We start from the raw sequence: 26,696 nt of genomic DNA on the forward strand, positions 1-26,696 counted from the left end.
GATAAGGCGCACGCTCCCAAGGGGGTCGGGCGCATCCAGCGCAGGCACCTCCACTGGCATGGGCACGGGAGATCCTGTGGCTGCAGTCACACACTCCTGGGATGGCTGCCGCGCAGTCTCAGCCATGCGATGATGGTCATCTTCTGCCATAGAGGTAATGGGACCATGCACATGCTCCTGAAGAGCATCAGTGATTACAGAAGATGCAAGGATAAGTTCTATCACTAGTCCATGTTTTGATTGAGCCAATATCTCACCCAAGATTTTGAACCAAAAGTTCCAGTTACCAATTCCAGGAGGATTAATATCAAAAAGTAAGTCTCAAGAAATATAAAAGAAATTTTTGAAAAGCCAGTCAAAAAAATGTTCTAGATCTCCCAGAGCAAGTTTCCTGTTTTGTTGTGCCAGGATTCCTTTAACTTCTAGATACATTTCTTTCTGCAGCTCAGAGAGCCACATTTCCCACGATTCTTCCATAGTCCAGAGAGAACAGCCAAACCAAGGCGAGCAGAGAGAGATCTAGAGTGGTTTTTACTCATGAATTTTAGAGGATCTTCAGAATTTCAGTTATTTCACAGGCGCTGTCTCCAAGGGAATTGTTCTCCCCAGCATCTCCACCATTGTTGTAGTGGGGAAACCTGCAACATGTATATACAGCGAGGCCCATGGAAAAGAAATCTAAGGACCGATTCTTGGTAGATATTTTCAGAGATGTTTATTTTCCCAGCCGTCTGGTTGGTGACTTGGCCAAGAACTGTGGCAGTCATGGGACCAGAGGGTCCTTGCCGGGCAGGGGAACACAAAACAACCAATGGGGAATGAGGCTGACCAGGGGGCAGGGAAACGCCGTGTCTCCCCCCAGGACCCCTTTCCCAGGACCCCTTTCCCAGGACCACATGGCAGATGGAGGAACCCCAACAAGACCCCACCCTGAATTCTGCATCCAGCTCTGGGGACCCAGCAGAGGAAGGACATGGACATCTTGGAGTGAAGACAGACAAGGCCACCAAGATGATCAGAGGAATGGAGAACCTCTCCCATGAGGAAAGGCTGGGAGAATTGGGATCATTCAGCCTTGAGAAGAGAAGCTTCTGGTGACCTAACTGCAGTCTTCCAGTACCTGAAGGGAGCCTGCAAGAAAGATGGAGAGAGGGTATTTACAAGATCCTGAAGTGACAGGACAAGAGGCAGTAACTTCAGACTGAAAGAGAGCAGGTTTAGATTAGGTATTAGGAAAAAAATCTATTACTGTGAGGATGGTGAGGCACTGGAACACGCTGCCCAGAGAAACTGTGGGTGCTCCATCCCTGGAAGTGTTCAAGGCCAGGTTGGATGGGGCTTTGAACAATTTGGCCTAGTGAAAGATGTCCCTGGCCATGGCAGGGGGTTGGAACAAGATGATCTTTAAGGTCCCTTCCAACCTGTGATTCCATTATTCTGTGGTTCTGTGAAGATGATAATTCACTAAATGTGTACACATTGCAAACCCTACAAACTGTGCTTGTGCTTCTCACAGCCACATTAGGATGACAGTGCCCTGCCTACATGGAAAATTGTGGGGAGCTCTTTTCCTTAGCACTTCTTTCACAAGTGTCAAGTAGCCCTGCAGTCCCTGGATTCCAGGAAAACCAAGGAAATGTTACCTTTTCCAATGTCCAAAACCAGAAAACCAGAGACACAAAAGTGCTTTACAAGTTTTGGAGCATCAGAAAAAGACTGGAAGAAATTTACTTCAAATTGTAAAATGACAAATCTCTATGAATAAGTATATATTTTAAAAAAATTATATATGTGGGACTAATAATAACAGAAACATTATGCTTTCAAAATGAAAGCACAAGAAAGTTACACAAATAACTTGTGGTCACTGTGGTAGAAGAAGGGCTTAAATGCACAAAGATTTCATTGTGTGCTTAAGTCTATAACAGATGGGTATTTTCTTACTAAATTGTGTACTTGTGTGTCTATCTGCATATACATAAAAGAAATACATTTAAATAACAAAAAACCCCCAACAACTTCCATAATTAGAAAGCTTCAAGGGGAAGTGATGCTTATGTTTCTGTTTCTGTTTTATGTTTCTGTGGTAAACTGACCCAACAAGACTCTGTGGCCATGTTATTGCTCTATTACTGTGCTTGATCCGTACATGTGAAAAAGCAATTTATCTGAGGTGGCCTGGTCTTTCTACTTCAAATGTGTTATTAATCTAAATCCCTGTATATAGATTTTGAAGTATCTCAGGCTCTGAGTAGCTTTAAACAAGTGATATTACTTGCACAGAGATGAACTGTAAGGTGATGCCCCTTCTCTCATAGGTGTTAAGTTTGACAGTGACTGTGGCTGAAGATTCAAAGGGTAGTTCAGAAACCGAATGATTATGAAAAATAATAGAATTGGCTTCCAGAGCACTCTCAGTTGTGATTTGAGTTCAGCCAAGTGAGCAGAAGGAGTTAGATGACAGTTTAATTTCAGGAGAACAGAAGTTCACAGCACAAAACCATTACCAAAACTTACAGCAACAAGATTCATCTGAAAAGGGTAAAGGACTTAATGGATTTGGAACCTGTACTACCTCTGGGTCAAGCCAGAAGTGTCCTGAGGAGAAGCTTGAGATGTCATGGGGAATAGGAGACTTTGATCTCCAGGGCTGTATCAATCTTCAATCAGCACTGTATTAACAAGAACAATTCAGAAGCAAAGTAAAGGCTTCTGGGCTCTTATCACAGCCAGTCCTCTGTGACCTTTACAAATAAATCTAGGCTGGAAAAATAGTTGTGTAATGAAGGCTGAACAAGGAAAAGTGATGCAATAGCTAAACTTTAGAGGACAGCACAGGTCTGTAGTTCTTGATGAAAGGGAATCCAATCAAAAATAGCCAGGGGACACCCAATGGAGGAGATGGATAGCTGATAACCTCTGCAGCTCTTGACAGTAAATGTCATTGTTTGCTACCAAAAAAGCTCAGAAGTCCCTGCTAAGTTGCTTTGGAGTACTTCTGCTTGCTGTTCTCAATCAGTTCCCTATTTTCACTGCATTTATTGTGACCCACTGAGACCATTGCTGCCTTTTGGAAGGAGTGCAGGTCTCTGATATAAGCACACACCACTTTGCCAGGTTTCATTTCTGCTGAAGTTTAGACTGGAAATAGGCTAAATGAACAGGCTGAAAATTATTCCTACATTTGTCTGTGACAGAGATGAATACTTATCATGGACAAAGCCACTTAAATTTGAATGTTTCCATTCAAATTCCTCATAAATAACAGGAGCTTGGAAGATGTTTACAGATTCCTTTTATTTTCCCTCCCCACCATCTATGGCAAGGGCTATTCCAAGATATGAGTCTCCAGCCTGCCTACTTTATGACTACACTAAAAGTTGCCATAATTTTGACCTTTCTTGGAATGTAAATGAAGTTCTGTTACAGCCAGGGAGGGCAGCTGCTACTGCCTCACAGTTTCTTTTGTTTATGGTCAGCTTCCCATGCTGCAGTTCCCAGTATCAAGTCTTTGATCCATCCCAACTGGCATGAAGCCACATGGGAAAACAGGAGCATAGAGCTGCTTATTCATCTCTGTTATGTCTAGGCTGGTCATCAATGTGCTCTGTGGTTCTCAGCAAGATTTCCCCTACAGATTTCCACAAGAGGTGGGAAGTCATCAGAAATATGCATCTTCCCCTCAGATGCACCTGATCCTATAGGAATCCTGAGTGAAAGCAGGAGAAGGATGAATCCCTGTGACAATCTAGCTGTATATGCTCATCCCTTGATTTCTCAAGATCTGGGAAGTGTTGGACTTCCCCTGGAAAGCAATGATCCCCCTGGATTCAAGCACACCTGCAGTGTCCTAAACAGCACAGCTGGGACAGTGTTGGATGCCAGGGACACGGGGCTCTGCTGTGCTTCACAACTCTGCTTTTTCCAAACTGGACTGAAAAATTGAAGAAAAGCTGCATTTTCTCTTCCCTGAATGATGGTTACCTCCAAGGTAAATCACAGAAGCAGAGAATGGGTAAGGGTGGAGTGGACCACAGTGGGATATCTCTGGCTCCTCAAAAATGGAGAGGGAGCACTGTGTTTGGAGTGAAGTGGTGGGTTGTGCTTTCCCTCCTCTACAAAGGTGTTTTTTTTACTGGGATGGTGCTGATCTCAGTCCATATCAGACTGTTTCACTCTCTCAGAAGACTCAGTGTGGACATCAGTGCAGCACTGCATCTGATTCATGACAGTGAATTCTCCTGCAAAAACACTGTAGACACAGACCTAAAAAAACAAAGAAAAAAGAAAGGATTATAATAGAGACCTTGGCAGCTGCTACCTAGGTCTCAGAGCTGGAGAGACCTTAATCAACCCCTGAGTGTGCTGTGATAAACACTGCTACTCTCCAGCTTCATGTGATGTATGTCTCAGTGCTCAGCCATTGTACACAAGCTGTTTGAAAGCATAAGGCACCAGTATAGATCAGGTCCTGCCCTGAACAGGACCATCTACCAGGTGAAAACTGTACTTGAAATAAAACTGATTTTCCTTTCCTGCAGTTTTTTAAAAGTGCTGTTAAATATTTTAGTGGTGTTAATAAATGATGCTTAAGGCACTTTGGAGAGAATAACAATCTGTGCTGTTATACTAATAATGCATACTTTTAATCTCTTCTACAGCAGAACATGAGAAAGCAAAGTTTCGCTTTGCTCAGGGCTTCATCTAGGGTTGTAATATAGTCAGATAAAATGTTGAACAGGGAAGAGTCTAATTATTATTATCCTCAAACAGTTACACAACATGCGCTGAGCTCCCCAATAAATTAGGAGATTATAGCAATAACAATCCAAGAAAAAGTGCTGCTTTGACTCACTTTCAGGTTTTGAGAATCTAGAGGTCAGATCTTTTGGTTTTTCTATGTAACCATGAAAACGAAAGCATTCTTGTCATCATGTGATTCCAGAAACTGGATTTATTTGCAAAACAGACATTTTTGAACTCACACTGGCAATAACCTATTCAGGGGGCAATGATTTAAAACTGAAAAGGGGCAGGTTTTGATTAGATGTTAGGAAGAAATTCTTTACTCAGAGGATGGTGAAACACTGGCACAGGTTGCTCAGAGAGGTTGTGGCTACCCCATCCCTGGAAGTGTTCAAGGCCACGTTGGATGGGGCTCTGAGCAACCTGGTCTGGTAAATGGCATCACTGTCCATGACAGCACGTTTGGAACAAGGTTATCTTTAAGGTCCCTTCCAACACAAACCATTCTATGATTCCACAATTCTGTTCCTGTGTAGACTGACTCAAGAGCCAGAACTATTTGAATAAGTGAAAGTTCTGGTGTTTTAACTCACTTGCAGAAGAAAGTCCAGTTTGTTTGCACAACTTTAGATTTATATGAGGGCATTTGAAACAAATCAAGTAAATCAATGAAATGGATGAGTAAGAGTGCATGCAAAATGGTAGCTAAGTCAATCAGAGATAATAAATGAAGATAAGAAAGTGAACACTGGTTTCATTCAGTTTGATATTGTAGATAAAACAATACTAATCCAGGATGGTCAATGTCATACTTGTTGGCCTGTGAGGGTCAGGAAAACACAGCTGAATCAAACTGGCTGTGAGTCAATACAATCTACTGCACAATGCCATTCTTTGCAGTCGTGTCCTACATGGACTTGTTTAATGCAAACAATTAAAACCGGGCCTTTATCTTACCCCTAGAGATGCTTTACACCACTGGGCGCTGAATGAATGTAGAGCAGCCATTAAGGCAGGATACTATCATCTACCAAGTACTTTAAGCTGTTTGACTGTATTTGTGAGGATCTGTGAGACAGGTGACTGCAGAAAAATCAATCTCACCAATCTTACCTCTTTAAAAGGTAGTTGTTAACTGCAGGATTCCTTTCTGTGTGCTGGTTGGAGGTGGAGCAGATCAATCCGCTGCCAGTCAGCTCAGCTGAGCCAGGGTGGGTTGCCAGACCAGAGCAGAGTAGAATCGAATCCTCCAGAACCATAAGTATTTCTATGCTGTAAGAATTTTTCTAGTAACAAATCAAGCCAATCTCTTGAATATTACTTTGAACTCAAGATCTTGAGAATGTTGGAATAGATCCAGGCAGAATGTTTCACCCAGATTTTGCTCTTTGGTTTTAAGGGGGGGGGGGGGGTAATACAAAACGAAGTAAAATTAATTCTCTGTCCAAGGAGGGACTACACCCTTTAGAAAACTTTGAGACTCATAAAATTAAATTTTCTGGATTTGTGGCTGGTTTTTGTTTTTCTTTGTGCTTGTATTTTTGGTTAGGGTTTGATTTGATTTGATTTGATTTTGTTTTGTTTTCCAGTAGGAAATTTGTCAAAACAGCAACTAGGACAGGTTCGATGCTTAATAAAATGACTTTCTTTTTTTAAAAAGAAAACATTTTCTCCAAGACTTCCTACCATTTTTAGTCTACTTCTACTCTAGCATCAAAAAATACGGTGTGATACTCTTTCATCCATCTGAATCATATCTGAAGTTGAATCCCAGGTGCTACCACATAATGCTTGCTGTGACCCAAGGATCAATGACACATCCTTCTATTGATGCAAGCGAAATGCTCTGGAACTATTTGGAAGTATTCTTTGTCCTCTCTCTCAAGAGGGCATTCTATTCCTTATATTTCGCAATATCCACATGCTGCTGTGTTCTGACCACAGAACATGTTCCTCTTATCCCAGCCAGCTGCATTATGTTGGGACACCATTAAATATTTACCTTCTGCAGCATAATGCAGCACTTAAACAGTAAACTTGCCATTTCTGCCAGACAAACATAAACTATAGCACGGCTTATAAAGTTATAAGTTCCAGATGGTGATGAATAAGTAATGTTGCACCCTGGGCCTAATTGCTCTAAGTTTTTAGATACCTGCAAACCATCAATTATACATTACAAGTGCTGCTCCTTAATTGTTTCTTGCTGGCACTTCAAAAGAAAATGTAGCACAACAATGGCACTGTATTGCAGGGAATTTCTCTTTGAAAAGTATTTCTTTGCCATTGCTAGATTTTTAAAATGCTCTTTGGCTCTGAACAAAGTTTACATTGAAGAAGTTCCCTGAAGATTAAAAAAAGGGAGTCCTCACCGCCTGTTTTATGATAAAAAAGGGAATTTACTTGCTGCATGACACTCATTGTACCTAATACATAATCCAATAAGAAGCTGGGCACTGTGTTTCCCTTATTAGTGACTTTCAGAGGCTGATCCAATTAAGTTGGAATTTTACCCTAGATCAGACTCCATCAGTAGCAGAAATAATGACTACTGAGTGTTGCATAGTTCACTGTATCCTTCCAGCTCCCATGAAAGCATGTTCCCAGCCTAGTTGCAAGCTCAGCAGGAATTAGCTGCCCTCATCCTTCAGAAATCAGCAGATCTGTCTTGCCTGGTGAGCTCAGCTGTATTTCTGCTCATCTTGACCCAGCCCTCTCCCTTGCAAATGCATCTCTCCAAGGAGCTGGTGGGCACTTGCAGAAGACCTCCAGTGCGGACCGTGCCCATTCTGCAGGTCAGACTGACCTCCGGCATCCGGTGTTTGCTTCCCCTCAGTGAGCACTGACCCAAACAAACCCTGGGCTCAGCTGGGAATTAGTACGAGCAAGAAACTGCTCCCAAAAAAAAGTTTGTGTGTGGCCATCCTCCTTGGAGATTGAGAACTTTAATAGCTCAGAGAAAAGCTCTTCCAGGCCAGCTGGCCATGGAGCCAGAGAACAGAATGATAGAAACATGGCATCAATCATAGAAACACAGAATCATAGAATAGTTTGAATGGAAGGGACCTCCAATGGTCATCTAGTCCAACACCTCTGCAAAGAATAGGGACATGTTCAGTTAGATCAGGTTGCTCAGAGCCCTGTCCCACCTGATCTTGAGTGTCTCCAGGGATGGGGCATCTACAACCTCTCTGGGTGACGTGTGCCAGTGGTTTACCACCTTCACTGTAAAAAAACCTTCTTTCTTCTCTAATCTAAATCAACCCTTTTTTAGTTTAAAACCAGTACCCACAAAATCTTTGTCCTCATCTTTCTTAAAGGCTCTCTTCAGGTACCGAAAAGACACGATAAAGTCTCCCCAGAGCATTCTCTTCCCTAGGCTGAACGACCCCATCTCTCTCAGCCTGTCTTCCCAGGAGGGGTTCTCCAGCCCTCTGAGCTTCTCAGCGGCCTCCTCTGGACTTACTCAGTTTAATTTTAACTACAGCAATGACTGGAAAACAACAAAACAAAATCATAGTCTGATGAACATAAAAGCTCCTATCTGCTGAGAAAATATATTTCACAGAATTAGTGAAACAGAGCATAGAATCAGAACAAAATACTGCGCCTCCTGCTACCTTCGTCCTGCCAGATATAATGACAGGAAAAATAAATACAATTTTAAAAATCACTCCGCCAGAATAAAATGCTGTAGTGATTAGGATACCTGCAGCCTGGACCTGCTGGCTGATTGAATGGAACTGTTCAAAGACTGATTTCTTTGCAGGGAATTCAAACTGGACTGAGGAAACACACCTACACCACTGTCCATGTCTTGGTCCCCACATCAACACACTTGTCACTGCCACAGCTCTTGGATTCCACATAGTAACTTGGGAGCAAATGTTTATTTCATTAGTGTTTTCTACTCTTTGCTGTGCTAGTGAACATCTTCAGCATAAAGATTTGGGTTTCTGGCTGAAGGCAGGAAAATTATTCTCATCAGAGTATTAGACCACCTGAATTTCTACTTATTTTAAAGCTGAATTCCAATGTCAGCACTGCCATCCTGTTTGCAGATTGTTTATTAGTGATCCAAAATAGCACAGGAGCATAATAGAAAAATGTCCAGGTATTTCTGCAATTTGCTGCAGCTCCTTTAGTGTCTTCACAACTAATTTTGTCAGGAGAAGCTGAACATTCTTTAGGGAGAAACCTTAATTATTACTTAAGCATTCCTCTACTAATATATAGCATCTGTCCTTCATATGTAGGCAGATGCCAAATATTTTTGTGTATTGCTGAGTTTTCTATTAAGATTTTCAATTTTATTATGAATGATCTCCTCTCCTCTCCTCTCCTCTCCTCTCCTCTCCTCTCCTCTCCTCTCCTCTCCTCTCCTCTCCTCTCCTCTCCTCTCCTCTCCTCTCCTCTCCTCTCCTCTCCTCTCCTCTCCTCTCCTCTCCTCTCCTCTCCTCTCCTCTCCTCTCCTCTCCTCTCCTCTCCTCTCCTCTCCTCTCCTCTCCTCTCCTCTCCTCTCCTCTCCTCTCCTCTCCTCTCCTCTCCTCTCCTCTCCTCTCCTCTCCTCTCTCCTCTCCTCTCCTCTCCTCTCCTCTCCTCTCCTCTCCTCTCCTCTCTTTCCCTCCCACAACAGAGAGCCTGCAGTACTCTTCTGATTATTATATAGCCATGTGAACTACAAAACATTTTTTTGTCAGAAGTCCTGTACAGAGGGCAGATAAAACCAGGCACTGTGATTCATCTAACGTAAATTTAGATAACCAGTACATACACACCTACCTCCAGAATTTTCAACTCACCAAAAATTTCCCAAATATACAACCCTAATGCATGATTCCTCCAAATTATTCTGTTTACTTCAGGACACCTTCTTCTGGAAAATATGTAGTCATCCAAGTGTTAGTCATTTAATTAGTTGAACCTAGGTCTGTGTGTCTCTTATTTGACTTTCAGTTGACTTGAATAATTTTTCTGTGTGGTCTCTTACCCCACAGACATCAGTCTGCAAATACAGCTGCTCTGCCTTGTGTTTTGTGTACAGCAAACTCTTTACCTATTCCTTATTTTATGTATTTCCTCTGACCCACCTGCTTGGGTTGCTTCTGAATAGGCTTTTATTTCACCTGTGATTGCAAGTGCTTTGGCCTTTTTAATCCCTTTTGCAAATGCCTGGACCAAACAATGACTTCAGCCTCTAGTTCTAACCTCCCGTCCCATTACCAATGGTCAGTATAGGATTTTCTGGTGAATTTTTCTCTCTTGGCAATGCAGAAGAAACTTTGGGCTTCCTCCTCCTTGCTGTAACATCAACCCCAGCCAGTGGCTTGGTTGTCTGTTTTATCACTGTGAATACAACTGTATATATCTTTTTTTTTCAGTCAATCTGTCACTTCACAACCTGGTCATCCAAGTGCTGCAGAGCCCAGGTGACCTGTTTACCAAAAATATCAAAACAAAGAAAACAAACAAAAAAAACCATTGCATTGAAAAAAAAAGCATTTGATTTGGAAAAGATAGTCCATACCTATGAAGATACCTACATTTTTGTAACAGAAAATAAGATAGAGAAGAAGAGAATTGCTTGGGCTGAAGGAAAAATTTCTCTGCCACTTGAAGTCACTGGAGACAGAAATCAATAGATCTCAGCTCTGCTCAGCTGCACTATTTTCTACAATCACAGAGTTTAGTTGGAAGAGGTATATTAGGTTTATCTAATCCATCTCCTTGTCATACAACTGCATTGTTCTTTACTGTAAATTCTCCATTGCCTTTCCTGATTTAGCTTATAAAACCTGTAAAGCTTAAAATAGCAGGTTAAAGAGAAGAAGTGAATAGTTAACTTAGGCTTATTCTATCCCTCGACTAAAATGCAGCACTAGTGCACTTTTCTCTAAGACTGACCTCTGTGTATTCCTCAGCTCCTCTGTGACATTGCATTTGCTTTACAGCAGTGAAAATACAAAATGTTTAAGCTGATTCTATTTGAGACAAGTAGATTGTCCCAGGGTTTTCCACCCATTTTAAAGAACACATATTTCTATCTATTTTGCTGAGTTACTCCGAGTGTAAAATAGCAGTGCAAAAGGAGAATCCCGTGGAAGAAAAACAAGGCTCAGGTAAAGTCTGGTTGTCAGCCAACATTGTAAAACATTATTCATATCCTGCATACAACACACAGCTGTTAGGGGCTCAGCATTTGGGAGCTGGAAGAATTTAGGAAAATGGTTTTAAATGACAAAAAGGACCTGCAGAAAGACTCATGAAAATGGTCCATGTAATAATGAGCAAAGCAGTTGCTGAGACCCTGGAGAGTTGAACATTTCGTAATAAAGCACTTGTCAGGTAAAACACCTTGGCCTTGTCACCTTGATCTCACCTGCTCAGATGTTACAGTGCTGCCTTTTCACTGACTCAGAAGATGACCCTGATTTCTACCATCACAATTCAGAACAACATTTGTCCCTTGCACTGGAACACAAGCTGATTATTAATAAATTATTTTGCAAGTTTAACCTTGCAGCCTCTAAAAATTCTAGATTTGGGGGGTTATGAGTGAGAAAAAAAAAAACCTCAGAAAAAGCCATATAACTAATGTATTCTGGCTTCTACCTACATCTTAGATCTTCCCATTCTCTACTATTCTTTCAATGTCAGAATGGTTTCACTTCTGATGGTTGTTGGCATTCTCCTCCTTCTTTCAGCAAGAATATTTCTCTTGGGTCATACATTCACATCTTCTAGGTGCTTCTTTTTCAGCTCAGGCACTCAGAAAGTTTCTGTTTCCAAGTTTGTTTTAAAACAATTTTTTTTCCCCACTAGGGAATCTCTGATACCTCTGTTCAAGGAAGAAAGAGAAAAGGAAATCTCAGAAGGTTTTAACACAGAATGACATGATCACAGCTATTGCTCGCTCTTGCTCTCACCTTAAGGCATATGGAATGCAAATTACCCATGCAGCCACATGGCAGGGGAGATGTTATGGCACAACAGATGTAAGGGGATGAGAAGGTCCATTAAGACCCAATAAAATCATAAAATCATAGACACATAGAATTGCATAATGGGCTGGATTAGACCTTAAAGATCATCTTGTTCCAACCCCTCTGCTTTGGAAAGGGACACCTTCCACTACACCAGGTTACTCAAGAGATCCATCCAGACTCCAAACACTTCCAGGTATGGAACAGTCACAGCTTCTCTGGGCAACCTGTGCCAGGGCTTCACCACCCTCAGAGGGAGGAATTTTTTTCCTAATATTTAATCTAAACGTACTCTCATTCAGTTTGAAACCATTCCCTTATTGTCCTGCCACTATATGCCCTTGTTAATAGATAAAATCCCTCATCCTTACCCATGATGAGCATCCTATTTGATCGGGGATGGACTTCAAAAATCATCAAAATCACCAGCATCAGCTCAATGCAAATATTACATCAGTGCTTTGTAGGGCAGGCAAGAGGTTAGGAACTGCCTCAGAAGGAAGATAAAAAAATAACGTGTTATTACACAGCTCTAAAAATGGATGGTGCATCCACAGATTGCATATGGTATGATTCCCCATCTCCAAAGGAATAGAGGAGTTAGAGAAGCATTGCAGAGTAAGTAATAGATTCCATAGAGAGAAAATATGCACAAAATTCTTCTTCCTGGGACATAATGGAATGAGAGGAATATAACAAACTGTGCAGCACTTTAGAATAAACATCAGTTGAGGTCTTTAATCCTCTGCTGAAATTTGTAAGCTGAGGAATGTGTTTCAATATTCCTTGATCTCTTTTTTCATTCGAAAACAGTTATTACCCACAGTTACTAGTAATAACCATTAGAACAATATATACTTCTGCCATCTATAGGAATTAAGTAACTGTCTTTGAATGTTGCTAACACCTTTGCATCAATGATGGAGAAAAATGTCCAGTTTTGCACAAAAGGTCCCTTTTGGCCCAGCTACTATAGCTGCCCATAAGGATGCAGTAATTGAGGCACCTGGACCAATGGAGCAGTGCATGACTAACCCCTGTGTACAGCTGTGGTTCAGCCAACAGAGGGAGAGCTGAGGTGCCAGAGTCAAGCAGGTGTGGAGTACAGCCAGGCCTGTTCCTTGGTGTACAGGCATTTTCTTCCACATATTTCAAATTCCTCCCATTTCACTTCTCAGCAGACCCCTGGAATGAGAGGCCTTTCAAAGCCATGTGTCTCACTCCACTGACCTGGCAGCAATCACAGACACCAGCATCACAAAGTTGCTTTGCATAGTCATGTGTAAGTGAAGAATCCGAGTGAGATGGACTGGATCTTAAAGTTTCATTTTTCTCCATGGAAATGGTAGTAGGTTTCCCAATGGTAGCATCGACCTTTGCTTAGATTTTGATTATAAGCATTTGTGGAAGGAAAGGAAATCTTCTGGATCAACAAGGAGTCAGTACATGCTATTTAAATAATGCCTATAACTACAACATGTTCCAAATTATTTTGACTTTCTGAATGGAACAGTAACAACAAACTGACTGACCATTACATGATTTGGGTTAATTCTAGCTAGAGCAGCTAACACAACTCCTTACAGGTGAGAACAGATGAACAAATTCCAGCAAATAACAGAGGGCAGGCTAAGCCAGGGGGAAGCCTGGAGGTCTGGCTGCGCCCTCACAGTCAGCAACTCTGCAGGTACAAAGAGCGAGCTCCTCACCCAAGGGAGCCAGTCCCAAGCTATGCTGTAAAAGCAGGCAGGTGGAGGCAAAGAAGAATGAGGGACTCTCCATATGGGTTCCACAAGCAGGTTTATTGCAGGTGAAGGACCAGGGACAAAGAGCAAGTTTCAACAGAAGGTCCAGAGATTCTACACTCAGAGAGATCCGTGTGGAGAAAGGGGAGATAACCAATAGGGAAGAGCAATAGGGAAGGAGTCTACAGGGAATTAACCAATGGGGAACACTTGTAGGAGGGGTAAGAGAACAACCAGTGGGGCATCAAGTAACACAGAACTTTCCAGAACTAATACATAATCAACTAAGGGGATAAATATTTATGAACTTACGCATAAAAACAGGAGGGGACAACAGAAACCAATCAACTTGCAACAGGCAATCGGAGAAACAAAGGGTTGTGGGGACTTGCCCTCACCACAGAGGTTGTCTTTAACCTTCAGTGCCTGACCCCTAGAGTCTGGATTTTGTTGTTCCCTCTGCGGTCATTGTGGCCGCAGCCACTCTCATGGCAACAAATAACACTGTCAACCCCAGAATTTCCAGTTCAGGTTCTCCTTAACTCACAGAAACTCAAATCTTTCCAGATCTGGTGTGTGTTTTTCTACTCTGATGCAACTGCTCTTTCGCACATATTAAAATTTAACAGACTAACGTGTTATGTTTGAAATTTTAATCTAGACACATAACAAAGTAAGACCTGAGTAGGAATGCAGAAGAACCTGCAATTTAGAATGCTACTGGAGCCGGATTTTAAGGGCATTTTTGTTCTCTCTGAGTTTCAGATTCTTAAGCATCTTTAACTATCTGGCTCTGAGTGAGGCTCTTTATATGCTAATGATAGGCAGATTAATTCAGTAGCTCACTTGGAAGATTTAAAGAGAGGAAGAGAAGACCTGCCTGCTGGAACACTGAACCCTGGGTACAGCTGTTCAAGAAATACAGCAAAGGACAGGTTTGAACACAAGAGAACATAATGTACGAGTTAAATAGGTTCTTTCTGAGCTTGTAGCAGACTCACTCTTAGCTTTCACTCCTTTCCAATTTGGCGTCTGGCCCTTCTTAAAATTTCCCTCTACTAACAGCAGAACAAATTTAAACCCACTCCAGAAGTACATTTAATTCAGAGCTTGTCTTTTCTCTCCTTTTCTGGTAGCTGCTCTGTTGTCAAGCAAAATAGTACTGCCCCTCCCAGTAGAGTGAGAAGGATTCCAGCTAAATGCATTGCCCTCCACCTTCCAGCAAACATTCAGAGCTTTCTTCCACTAATAAGAGATTTATTTCAGCTGAAGAACATATCCACAGGGGAGCAACTGGTCCAGCTCATTTTCATGCTGATATATTTTCTTCTCTGGGAACTGCAGAGCAACAGCATCGCTGCTGCAGCACACAGCTTAGAAGCCACTAAAAGGCACTCCTGAAAACAGGTATAAAAGGTTTTCTGTCCCCAGATTCTCTCCTCTACACTGCAGTGTGGGGGGCCCTCTCTAGTCTGAGCCAGATTAATGTGCACCTTCAGAAAAGCTGTATTACTTCTGCTGTTTGACTCTCTGCAAATTTTACAGAAATCTAAATCCCTGATTTAATCTAAGGAATTCGGACCTCATGTCCAACTAAAAAGCAAAAATTTTCAGAAAAAATGGGATCAGAAAGCATCACATGCACTTTAAAAATCAGGGGAAGATACAGCACCACAGTTGCAAGTCTCATACAAGCGTGTGTTCATGGATTCAGATGGTGTCTTCAAGATCAGTAGTTACAAACTCATCTCCTGCACACTGTATTACTTGATAATAACCCACAAATGGTGACAAACCTATTGTCACTGCCTTGGATTACTGAGCAGAGGTCCACAGTCACACAGCTCTTGTTTTAAGGGTCCTCCAATTGCAAAAGATTGAAAATCATTGTCACTGTGAGAAATGGACTGAAATAAGTAAAAAATGAGTCATTGTCTAACTGTTTCACATCTCTTTCTGAAGGCAACTTATATTGCAGCTGACAGAGAGTTAGTTTTCAGTAGATAAGAGCATCAACCAGATCCTTTGTGGTGTGACACAGAAGAAGCTTCCTGCTTGTAGAAGATCTCCAATGGAATGACGATATTTTAAATTTGAAGGGAAACATTGATCACAAATGTTGCTGGAACCTGAGAGTAAGAAAGTGAGTAAAGCCATGCTGAAATGGGCGCAGCAAAATCAATCAGTTTCTAAATTTAAAACTAAATTAATAAAGAACTGAATGACATTTCCCAAGTTGCTGCAGAAATCTAGAAAAAAAAGCAGAGTAAATTAAAAACACACCTATTTCATGGACTTCCCTTCCCTTCCCTTCCCTTCCCTTCCCTTCCCTTCCCTTCCCTTCCCTTCCCTTCCCTTCCCTTCCCTTCCCTTCCCTTCCCTTCCCTTCCCTTCCCTTCCCTTCCCTTCCCTCAGAAACCTTACCACCTGTTGGCAGGATAGGTGGCATCACAACCATTCTTAAATCAGGAGACACCCATTACAGCTAGAGCTCCAGGCACACAGAGCTTCCCCCTCAGCTTGAATCCCAGCTTTGTTTTCTGTTTTGCCACAGAGCACGTCCTACAACTCCATAAAGCCAAGAGACATCTGCAGGTAAAGATCTCAGAATCACTTGCTGTAAAGAAATGCTGGAGCAAAGTGTTTTCAGAAAAGACAGTTTCCACTGTATTAAAAAAACCACTGAATTTAATGTGGTTTAGGGCAACTAATAAAGACAAGTGATATTGCAATAAACCTATTTTTTGAGCTGTTCATCTTTCTTTATCATGGAAATGGAGAAAATATGAACAGCATATTCATGAAATATGATGCTGGAATGTGATCACTGCATTAATAATAATCATTCTACAAGCTGTATTTAATTAACTTCAAGAACTGGAATTCATTGGGGGATGGATTTCAACCACATTCACTCCACTTACTGGTATTGTATGTGATGTAGAGATATATCAGTTCATTTAGTACTTTTCAATAGAGAATGTGAATCCCTGCACCATTTTTGTTAACAACAACACACATACAAACAAAAGCAAACACGAAACCTTCCGCCTCACTGGGTTTTTATCACTGAGGGTGTACCAGCCATCATTTCAACGAGCCCATTAATTTGTGATGGTGGAATTATCTGTTTTGATCCATGTCCTAGAAAAAGTCAGTGGAGAAAAGTAAACTCTTTCCCTTAGTACCAAGGAATCCTGAGGAATTTTATCCATGTCCGTTCATGAAGTAGGCAGTGCGCATCCAGGTTGTCTGCAATGGCATCCCAGGCAGATTTGGTGCTCCTTCCCTCAGAAATCACAAGTGAGCCAAGGTGCTCCCTGGGCTGGATCCTGCTCCCTGCACACCTCTGGAGAGGAAGGTGTGATGTTTCACCTAATTCAGAATACAAGATGATTTGAATGTGGCTCATTTTTCTTTCTTCTTGGTGATGATGGTGTTGTTGTTATTTTTGGGTTTCTTTGTTTGTTTTGTTTGTTTGTTTGTTTTTTCCTGTATTTCCATCTTTTTCTGCATCTACTTAGGCTGCTATAACTAGAATAAAACTAGAAAGAGAATGAAACAGCCCTGGAAAAACATGGTCAGATGTCAGTGGCAGGAATTTGCAAAACCCCGCCATGGGTGAGGCTTTGACCCCATGAAACCCCAGGTCCTGTGAAGAGATACCATCTGACTGCTGCCACTGCTGCCATGGGATGTGGTTCATTCCTTGGAAACATGAACTATTTCAACTCAGGACAGTCTGACAGACAAGAAAATAAGTTATCACAGCTTCGTCCTTTTCCTGGGGAAAAAGGATGAAGAGTAATGTGGCTCTTTTCACCAGAGTCTGTTCTATTTACAGACTTTAACTTTTCTTTGCTGTTCCATTTCAATCCCATACAAACAATTATTAGAAATGCAGATTTATTTTTCCAAATGTAATTGTGTTCTGTAAACCACTCAAGTGCTGCTAACCATGACTAATGTTAGCTGGCAAGGCTCAAAGGGGCAGCAGCTCTTGGAGGTAGATGTTTGTGGCATTTCCCTTGGAAAAGAAATACAGAGGCTGAAAAATTATGCATAAAGTATTCCTTACACTCCCCAAAACACTCATTTGCCATTGCTACCTACAGGAAAAACAAATACACACTGAGGAAAAGCCTCCTACATGGTACTCCCTTTATAAGAAGGTTATGAGCACACTATAATTGTAGTAGTGCTGTGCAAGCTTTTCAACCAAGGACTTACCAGTTACTGCCACCCAGTAATTACAGTAAATTCAGTTTGCCTCTATTTAATTTTTTTACTTTGCAGACTGGTACTGCAGCAGTGAAAAAGCCTATGTGGCCACAAGCCTGCAGGAGATTGATGTGCAAAGCAAGATGAAATTGTAAAAAACAGCAGATTCTTAGAGATACCATATGCAGAAAAATCAGATAAAATAGGCAAACTGCCTTCTCATCACAACAGTCTTCCTTTTGTGGGTATCTGGGCACAGTCAAAGCTCAACTGATTAAATGTAGGCATCTGTATCAGGTAAGCTGGATCACGTCTTGGATTTCATTGCTTGTTTAACAGAACAAAATTTCTAGGAAAATAACTTTTACAATTTGTATTTACCTATGAACTTAAAAAAATAGATATTTTATTGAAATACTTTACCAAGAAATATGCTGAAATTAGTATTAAGTTCAGGACATTCATAAAGTATAATTACCTTAAAATAGCTGTACAAACTGCACCTATGACAATTGTTATTAAAAAGAATTGTTTTATTTATTTACTATCATATAACAATTTGCTTGCCATAGAAAAACTTTTCAATTTCATAAATACTCTTTACAGCTGGGGTTTGGTACATGCTAGAATGAGATCCCTGCCAGTGTGAGGACCTGGCTCCAAAACCATCCTTTGGGTAATCATTGTTGTTTGTCAAGTTAATTGTTGATCCAAATGTACAGAAACGTAAATATGCTGGCTTGTTTATAGCAGTAAAGATGAGTGAAAATTGGGGTTTTTTAGTTCCCAAATCTGTCAAGTTTTGTGAAATCTCCATTTTATAGATGAAGAGGTAGAAAATATAGTGTCTTTTCCAAGGTTCAATGGAAGGTCATATACGAACCATCCATTAAAAAGCATTTATTTTATAAAAAATTTTCTAGAATTACTAGAATTGTTCTAGAATTACTTAATTCTCTAATCACTTTGTCTGTCTTTTTTCTTCTACAGTTTTCCTGTTGGGTCTTGTCACTGTGAAATATTTGAATCTTTCTAGGACTACACTTTCTTTTTAAATATTTGTACAAGGAATTACACAAGAAGTGCTGGAAGTTAACAGTGTTTTTTTGGACAAGAAGATGATAAATAGCATTGAGAAGAATCCTGATTAGAAATCAGTTTTATTGCCTCCCAAACTTGCCAACTCACAAGTTCAGTTGTTTCTGGGGAAGTGTTTTAATGACTTAAACAATATGCAAAAGAAAGACAATATTGATGGCCCTAATCGATGTTGTTAATCACTCCAGGTTTCCAAACCGGGGGACTTGAGAAGTACGAAGGTTCCCTTATCAGCTTTGATTGCAGCAGCGTTTTTGGAAGGAAATGGGCAATTTTTGCCTCAAAACAGACATTTTTAAACTCAGGAAAAAATCTTTTTGAAAACTTTAACCACAAAAAAAAAAAAGATCAGGTAGGAAAACATTTGAAAACTGAGCTGCAAAGACAGACAGTTGAGAAGAGGAGATAGACACAATTCCTGTCTGAGGGGTGAAATGAATTTCAAGGGTGTAAGTGAGATGAGGTTGAACTGTATCCACCCTTCACTATAAAATGGGAAGAGATTTAAGGCTCTCTAGACTTCTATTAATTTATTATGTTCATGTTTGTTAGTGCTTCTCTTTGAAAAATGTTTATGGTGAGGTTTCTTAAATGTCTATATATATAAATATGTATTTCTGGTTTCTTACTCTGTAATTTTAATTTCTTCATTTACAGCTGGAAATGTTGCCAGAAACAAGGAAAGTGAAACAATGTGATACAAAGATTTAGTTCAGGCAGCTCATGGAATTTGGAAAGGTCACAGAATAAAGTACAGAATAAAACTGGAAAGAAAATAAAACTCTCCAAACCATAATTTGAGCATAAAATGTAAAAGAACTTTTAGGCATGCAGCTCTCATACTGTAAGCTGATCCCAAGTACAGTTTGATATGTCCACTATCAGAATTTCCTGTTACTCAGAATTCATGAGATGTGAAAGTGTGCATCTGTGGAGATCAAACGTAATGCTTAAAAAATTCACCATCAAAATGTATAAATAGTCCTGCTATTTATACCAATTGCTTGGAGTTTTATCATCAGAACTGCGGCACTTACCATTGTACACATCAGAGACCAAGGGAGACACGTAAATGTTTTGAATAGAACATAGTTCATTATGGTTCTTTTAATCCATAGAGTTTTACGAGCTTTAGAAGGGACTCCATATAAAATTAGACCTCATTCATCCAAATAAAATGCATTGAAATAAAATGGGTGAATCTCAGTGAATATTCAGCTCCGCAGTGCTTTTGCACTGCTCAAGGATACACTGCTGAAGTCCTTGCTGCTAAATAACACCCTAATGATTCTTTCTGTCAGCTAAAAGTCTAAAATATAAAAATAACTGTAAATATTTTTCTGTCATTACAGGGGCAGATCTCTATAAAGAACAACATAACCACTGTGCAGTGTTTACATATTTATTTTAAATGCAGTAAAGACTTTCCTCTAAACTGAAAAGAGCGGCAATAGTCTTTTATACTCTAGGTAAGGAGCAAATTTAGGTGGAGTTTCTATTTGTTGAGCCTCCCAAATGATGAATGTTTAATAAACTCTCAAGCCTCCCAAATTAAGAATGTTTAAATACAAACAAAATAGATACAATAGATGGGATTAATTTAATTTTATGTGTTTCATATTTTAGATGCCTCTTTTTAAGGTAGTCCCTCAGTCATTTTTATTTGTAGTCAGTGGAGAGAAATTGAAACTGGGATTCACCTCATCCCACTGCAGAGGGTAAAACCAGTTCAAATTATTTAAAAAATATAATATTTCTCATATATGATAATTCTGTTCAATGGTTGTTAAAGACACTAAACCTGGAGTCTGTTGGAGTGTGTGTAGCTTCATCCCTTTATGCAAAGCCACAATGATTCACAGCAGAAGGTCTGACTCAGGGATTTCTAAAAGTCAGTGAAGTCAACAAATTTTGAGGTTAGCATGGTTTGGGAGGACTGAAGATTTTTATTTACTACAGCAGTTTAGTTTACCTCACAACTTTCATCACACCCCACTTAGAGCAGAGAGCACTTTAAAGCTCCACAGCAAACTCTCTGTAACAGATTGGTGGTGTCAGCAAGGTGTCACACACCAAGGTAACACCAAACAAAGCTGCACTTACAGCTCCCTCAAGGCACTTATAATTAACGTACAGGAGCAGTATTCTCCATAAGAGATCCCATTCGATGCATTAAAGGTGTTTTAATGGGCAAAAGGCATGAACTTTCCAATTTGCTGCCAGATTAAACCTTACTTTACTTTGCTGCCCATGATTTGCTCCTGCACAGTCCCTTTTCTCATCCAGGTTCTTATGTGGAGTTTGCACCACGGAACGGATTTGCATATGTCACAACAGCTTCATTAAAAAGCCACACTGTTCAGGCACACAATCTTAATGAAGGACAGATGACAAGGAAAGGACCAGGTTTACTGTTTCATAAGAAGAGCAAACAAAACCAAGCTTTTGGTGGAAATTCGGAAGAGTTTTAGACTGAGCTGTCATCCCAGTAGTTTCACAATCAAATTTCTAACTGTTCCAGTGTTATCATCATCATGCACTAGATTCAAATAAGGGTTTATGATTTGCTCTAAACATAGTTAACACTTCCTTGGACTCACCCTATTTGGGGCAGTATGTGAATACAGGAGCTCATCTGCTTAACCATGAGGCAAGGAGCACCTGATTCCCAGTGTTTGTCAAGGTTCTCTGAAAAATTTTGTTATAGGATTATCCCAAAGGCCCAGGACTCAATCCTTTTGCCTGTGCATAACCTGTGAGGTTTATTTTTTTTGGCAGATGTGTGGTATTTCCCAAAGGAAAAAAAACATGCAGGACTTTTACAAGTGTGTGATTTCCCTTCAGTACTTGGACACTTGGTGCATAGAGTCTGACTCCCAACACATGGAGGATAATGATGCACCTGCTTTCAGTGATTAACACAGGGCACTGTAATCACGTGCAACACCAGATATCCTCATGGACCGTGAAGCTCCTACGTTTCAAGCCCAAAGATTCTGCTATGAGTGTCATCTGAGTCATGTCAAGCATTTCAAAGCACTGCTTCAAGAAAGAATTCCAGAAACATCAAAAATGCCCTTTTGTCCTTCAATTCAGAGCAGTTGTTTAAAACAAAAAAAAAAGAAAAAGAAAACCAAAGAAACCAACCCAACTAAAAAGCAGCAGACCCTTAAAGCAGTAGCAGTTTTTCCTTTCTATGAGTCCTTACCTTAGCTCTTTCAACTTTCAGGGACAGTTTTTTTAATTCCTCTTATGGATGAAATAGGTGTTTGTACTTGTAGGAGGACAAAATTGTCCACTGCTGTAAGTGTGCAACCACAGGCAACTAACAAAGCTTCTTTGATTTTTCTGTCATATGTCATCAAGCTTCAGCACTTGCTTTAATCTCTGCTGCTTTCCCCAGTGCATCCAAACATTTATGCCTTTGTTTCCCTTCCCCTTATGTTTTTCTTGTTTTCTGGCTGAACTTCTGCTTCTGCAGTGTAAGCTCCAGGCTTGGTGCAGACCTGGTCTCAGGCACCAGCTCTAATTATATAATTAAGTCTAGGCAATAAGAAGCAAGCAATACTTTCAGTTTATTTGCTTTGTGAGGAATCACACTCATCTGGGTCAAAATGACCTGACAGCTATTTCTACATGCCAGCTGTTTCTGTAAAACACATGCTTCTCAGTGCAATGTTACCCCTTCTCCTCGTGTTTCATTCCTTATCCTGGACTGCTCTTTGATGGGGTGTTTTGCAGAGGCCAGACCCTGTAAAAGCCTTGACACTAGGAAGACACAAAGGCATTAAAATTTTTACTGTCTCGAGAGAGAGACCCTCTCAGTACATCGTGATCATTGGCGTCATTAGTAAGATTGCAAGGATTCGGAACATCTCATGTTGGAAGGGACCCATAAGGATCATCAAGTCCAAATCCCTGCTCCATGCAGGACTACCTAAAACTAAACCATGTGACTAAAAGCACTGTCTGCACACTCCTTGAGCTCTGACATCATTAGCATCCTCACAGTTCAACAGAACCATGAACATTCATTCTATATCGTGAAGAAAAGCAGTATCTAAATATGATCAAAACTGATAACACCTTATTTACTCTTTCTTCTTGCCTCAGCTCCTTCTCAAGGTGTTGTCCCTTATGCTGCTGCCTTCACTTTCTTGGTGTTCCACTTGAGAGCACACAACCGACAGCTTTCCTAAAACATGGTCATTGCCAAGCTTCTGTTGGTGGGCAGCACTTGAATTAACCCTGTTCTGAATTGTGCCTCACAAAATTCATGGGAATAGGTGTATGTCATGTACCAGTGGTTTCTGAGCTGCAGGCTATAGGGTAAAGGCTGCAATTACAAGGGGAGCACCTGTCCTCCTTTTATCCTTTTACTGGTGACACCGATGCCGTTGGACATTATCTTCTAGAGGACAACCTATATTAAGAACCCCCCAGGGCTGGGGTCTGCCGGACTGTGCCTGCAGAGCTGAGATTTCAGCATGTACAGTACCATGATAAAGCCTTTTTTAATGTGTCTTTGGCCACGTCTGAGAAGAACACACAGTGGCTGAAATCACACTCCTTCAAACAGCAGCTGTTCTAGATGAACTCCTGTTTTCTCTGTGGCATTCTTACCAATAGTTTACCTGGTAAGGACAAGTTAAAAAAAACCCCAAACCATTTAAAATTAAATTCCATGATTTTAGTTTTCTGGAATGACCATGTCTAGTGACCTGGTATGCATTATAATGAGGGCTGCTCTGAGGAGCCAGAATGAACCCAGAATCTGGGATCACAAGCTCTTCCCCAGCTGGAGCAGCTTTGGGAAAAGAGAAACGGAACAGGATAACCAAAGACTTGCTGTGTCAGAAAGTACTTTTGGATCTGTTGGCTGTGATGGCAAAGCCATAGCAGCTACCACAGTCCCTGGCCTTCTGCATAGGCAGTGGTTTTCTTCCTCTACTGCTCTGCAGCTCAGGGTTGTCACTCTGTCACTCTTCATGAGGCTGCTCTGTAACCAGGAGCACAGAAATGCAAGGTGGATAGAAGTGAAATACAGCCCTTTAAAATGAGCAGGGAAACAGAATGAAGTTCTCCAAGCAGTGTAGCCAAGGAGGTGGGAATATGTGTGATATGTGTGGGAGCAGAAGGAGAAGGCATGTATTTTTAAGACAGTTTTACTATCAAAAGTAGAATTTTGTTTAATCTGCCCTCTCCTTCAGCATCCCATTCAACCAGTTGGTGCTACAGCACACCAGATTTGGGGTTTGCTCTTTTTCTCACCATCCTTGTATGTGTCTTCTACAGTTTCTACATCTTTCCTCAAGTCTGTGTTTGTACTTTGCCTGTTTTTCTGTGTTTCTATCAGCTGTCTTCTCTTGTGTCTTATTTTTTCGCTCCCTCATTTAGTTTCTCTTCTGTCTTTCTGACTTACTGTGTTCTCCTGGCCTCCTTCCAGCTTTGCAGCAGTATTTGTCCTCACAGCATCTTGCAAGGTTTTCCTTGTGCAGCTAGGTCTTTTCTTTTTCCTAAATTATTAAAAATTCTAGGCCTTTTCAGACTTCATTTTCAAGTGCAATATTTTCAGGTGTATATCTGAGACACTCCCATCAACCTCTGTTCACCTATTAAAAAAACAAACAAACAAACAACTCTTGCTGTAGAGGTGTTGAATAGAAAAACACAATTTGCCTAATAAGAAAGAGAAGAGCAGAAGGTTTCTCTAGGGGAAGCAACTCAGTCAAAGCAAAGATGCACTTATAAATACATCTCCACCACTCCTCATTTTGGGAACAGTGACTCAGATCTCCCAAAAGTAGACACCTGGTCACTGATTGGTTGAATTTACCCTCCAAGATCTGCAGGATCATTGATTCCCTCTCTGCTGAGTTAGACACTTGGTTTCCATGTAGACATTTCCATGCAGACCCTTCTGTTGTGTTGTCTGAACTTGAGACTGAACCCTGCCCACAGAGTCCATCAAACTCACTAAATACCTCATTCCAGATAAGGTCTTTCAAATCCTAGACATGTTTCAGAAGTCAGGAATGAAGTGGCACATCAGGGCTCAATTCAGGCACAGACACAAAGGGATCTCATGACCTTTGAGATACCCTGGGGTGTCCAAAGATAACCAGACAGGTTTGGCAGATGCAGCATTTAACCTGCAGGAGACCTACATGTTTTGGGATGTCACTGTCAGTCAGGGAGGGTAACTCCAGACATCTCAAATGCTTATGCTCAGTGAAGCTGCACTGTGGGCACCTAAGGAAATCTATATTAAAATTAGACAAGTATTATAAGCACCATATCTCAGCTTTGACGACATGACAATCCTTCCTCTCCTCAGTCAGCACACATAACTGTGCTGCTCTCACCTCCTCTCTTGGAGGATACTGCACAGTTTCTCACTATAATCATCTACAAATAGTAAGTTATAATTATGAGGGTGGTGAGGCCCTGGCACAGATTGCCCAGAGAAACTGTGGATGCCCAGTTCCTGGAAGTGCTCAAGGCCAGGTCAGATGGGGCTTAGAGCAACCTGGGATAGTGGAAGGTGTCCTGCCTATGGAAGGGGGGTTGAAATTAGATATTGTTATTGTATATTGTTAGATATTGAAGGTCTCTCTCAACCCAAACCATTCTATGATTTTATGATTTTATGTTCTGAGTTGTTGGGTTGTTTTTATATATATATGTATATATGTTATCATTTCAGCACTGCATCATGAGGCAATACTTCAACCACTGACTCAAGCTGAGGCTGGATGTGCAGCAGTGATCCTGTTTTTCAGACTAACAGCTGTAGGTATTTCCTTCCCTTCCTTGCCTTTTTTGAAGATGTGAGCCTTCCTATTTCTTTGTTCTCCATGTCATCCTGCTCATACCTGATTTCTTTCTAAAACATTGTGCAATGTCCCCATCGAACACCTTCCCAATCTGTTCTCCATAATTTCCATTCAATCCAGAGGCTGCCCTCCTGCTCAGTCTAGTTGTTTGTTTTTTCCTGATAGTCCTATTCCCAAGCTTTCCTGTCAGAAACCCAGTGAAATTCTGAGCATGATGCAGTGCTCCATGTCTCTCTCACTTTATGGAACACAAACAATTATGGCCAAAATCCACCCATGAGATGTTATTGAAGAATTAGATATGTCTTGAAATTATCATTGTTGATAGTTGCCGAGCTTTCCCATACCAAGATCCAACTATTCTTAACACTTGTGAAACAAATTAATATTTGTACAAATTTGGTACTGGGCTGATATTATTTCTTACTAAAATGAGAGTACAATCATCAAAGCATCCATACATATTCATAGAAAATATTCAGATCCAAGGATCTGAATATTTTCTCTTTTGGGTCCCAGTTTACCAGCATCATTTTCACACTTGCAGTTGACCTGTCCATTCCTTGAGCTGGACTTTATCACCTCTTAACTGTCCTCATTTTGAGCCTCTGCGAGTCAATAGTCTCCAAAGATGGGCTTAGGTTTTACATTTTCATGCCTCTTTTTTGTGTTTTTCTTTTTCTGTTGAGTATCTTGGCTAGAGGAAGTCTTTAGCACTATGGAGATGAGCTTGCATTTAATACTGATGTCCCTCCTCAAGCCAATTGCAAATGACTAGAGCTCTTTGATCTCCTGAGGGAGAGAATTTTCAATAATTACTTACTTCAGCCCTATTAATTCTCAAAGTAAAATACAGACTTATCTTGGACTCCAGGACTGGGGAAGCAGATCCAGAAGCTGAGCCTTAAGGAGTTAAGAAAACCAGGTTGTTCAGCTGAAATATCATGCTTGGCCTTCCTTTTGTACTGTAGAGAGTATACTCCTGGTCTGGCTCAGGCTTAATAAGTGGGGCTTTCTTTGTTAGAAATAGTCAGTAAAGCCACAGTCACCTGAGACTGCCAGCCCTG

The 26,696-nt window shown here is 40.8% G+C and overlaps 1 long non-coding RNA gene across 3 annotated transcripts in view; it reads left to right on the forward strand.

The window, feature by feature from the left end:
- LOC116441971 overlaps positions 1-26,696 on the forward strand; it is a 68,091-nt gene that overhangs the window by 2,998 nt on the left and 38,397 nt on the right. For 2 of the 3 annotated variants that reach the window (XR_004239319.1, XR_004239321.1), the window contains exons 1-4: positions 15,350-15,617; positions 17,771-17,992; positions 18,686-20,262; positions 25,500-25,585. This is a non-coding gene — a long non-coding RNA (uncharacterized LOC116441971). Of the gene's footprint in view, positions 1-15,349; positions 15,618-17,770; positions 17,993-18,685; positions 20,263-25,499; positions 25,586-26,696 lie in introns of those variants that run through there. The other variant, XR_004239320.1, reaches the window with a different exon arrangement.

Source organism: Corvus moneduloides, chromosome 3 (assembly GCF_009650955.1).
Source record: "Corvus moneduloides isolate bCorMon1 chromosome 3, bCorMon1.pri, whole genome shotgun sequence".
NCBI classification, from domain to species: Eukaryota; Metazoa; Chordata; class Aves; order Passeriformes; family Corvidae; genus Corvus; species Corvus moneduloides.